Consider the following 1,878-nt stretch of genomic DNA (forward strand, 5'->3'; position numbering starts at 1 on the left):
CTGAGTGACCCCATCACTTACCAAAGCAAAGACTAAGACAGAACAAACAGAAAAGTATGTGTGTAATAAACGACAGTCAAAATGCTAGATGATACCCACATGCTATAGGGCAGGGGGGGTGGTGTAGGAGAGTCCAGTAAAGAGATAGATACTGATAAATTTAAGAACTGATAAAGAGAATAAGCATTACTATTAAAAAGAATGAGCAGTTGGGAATCTAAATTAGTTATTATTATTATTGCTTATTCTTATTAATTATTGTTTCCAATCCCTCTCCCCCAACCCCAAACCCTATTACGAGTTAAGTGCTAATCGATAAGGAATTGACTTCTGTAAAGGGTTCAAAGGAATTCATCTCTGAGGAGCTCACCAGGCTCGGGGTAAGAAGAGACTGCTTGATTAAACTGCGACAGGCGCGGCGGGCTGGTTGTGGGCTTCCTCCGTCTCAAGCATTCATGGGTCAGTTCCCCCAGTCGCTCTCATCTTCTGAAGCCTAAGTCGGCTACACCTTCCTCCTTCCTTCCGCCAGTAGCCGTGTCCTTGCAACTATGCCACCATGTTCCAGGCGTGCCTGGTCCAGGGCTCCATCTTGAAGAAGGTGCTTGAGGCACTTAAGGACCTCATCAACGAGGCCTTCTGGGATTCTGGGACATCAGCTCAAGTGGTGTGAACCTACAGAGCATGGACTCTTCCCATGTCTCCTTGATGCAGCTCACCCTGCGCTCTGAGGGCTTCGGCAGGTACCGCTGCGACCGCAACTTGGCCATGGGCGTGAACCTCACCAGCACGTCCAAAATACTGAAATGTGCTGGCAATGAAGACATCATTACACTAAGGGCTGAAGATAACGCGGACGCCTTGGCCCTAGTATTTGAAGCTCCAAATCAAGAAAAGGTTTCAGATTATGGAATGAAGTTAATGGATTTAGATGTCCATCAGCTTGGAATTCCAGAACAAGAGTACAGCTGTGTAGTAAAAATGCCTTCTGGTGAATTTGCACGTATATGCCGAGATCTCAGTCATATTGGAGATGCTGTTGTAATTTCCTGTGCAAAAGATGGAGTGAAATTTTCTGCAAGTGGAGGACTTGGAAATGGAAATATTAAGTTGTCACAAACGAGGAATGTTGATAAAGAAGAGGAAGCTGTTACCATAGAGATGAATGAACCAGTTCAGCTAACTTTTGCCCTGAGATACCTGAACTTCTTTACAAAAGCCACTCCACTCTCTCCTACAGTAACACTCAGTATGTCTGCAGATGTACCCCTCGTCGTAGAGTATAAAATTGCTGATATGGGACACTTAAAGTACTATTTGGCTCCCAAGACTGAGGATGAAGAAGGATCTTAGACATTCTTAAAATTCAAATTCAAGGAAATAAAACTAAGCTCTTTGAGAACTGCTTCTGAGATGTCAGCACATACTTAAGTCTCTTTTGTCTTTGTACCTCTGAGTACATATGTAGATATTGTTTTCTGTAAATAACTTTTTTTTTCTCCATCCTCTACCATTTGTTCAAAGAGTAAAGTCCAAAGTTAAATCTGGTCTTGTTAACCTAGTAATACTTTGCCTCACCTAGGAATACTCCTTATAATTTTTATAAACAAAAGAGTTTTGACTCTAAATGCAGTTTTAAGTATTGTTTTCAATTTAAATAAAAGTCATTTGAATTTCAAGCATCACAGGACACTGCCTTCATTTGGACCCCGATGGTTGCGAGTATCCTAGAAAATTCACAGTTCCAGCAGCTCATGTAAAAGCTTATCTTTTCAGTCTAGAGCAGGTTGATATGACATTAGATATAGTGATTAAAAGTATCCCAGATACAGCAGGGGACAAAGTATTTTGGGGGATTCATTTGCCAAACTTACTTTGGTA

The 1,878-nt window shown here is 41.7% G+C and overlaps 1 pseudogene across 1 annotated transcript; it reads left to right on the top strand.

The window, feature by feature from the left end:
* Positions 1-556: 556 nt before the first annotated feature.
* Positions 557-1,350, top strand: LOC309825296 (proliferating cell nuclear antigen-like; annotated as a pseudogene). The gene has a single exon. The product of its transcript is annotated as a proliferating cell nuclear antigen-like (transcript).
* The last annotated feature ends 528 nt before the right edge of the window (positions 1,351-1,878 follow it).

This window comes from Grampus griseus, assembly GCF_964374135.1.
Source record: "Grampus griseus genome assembly, chromosome: 7".
NCBI classification, from domain to species: Eukaryota; Metazoa; Chordata; class Mammalia; order Artiodactyla; family Delphinidae; genus Grampus; species Grampus griseus.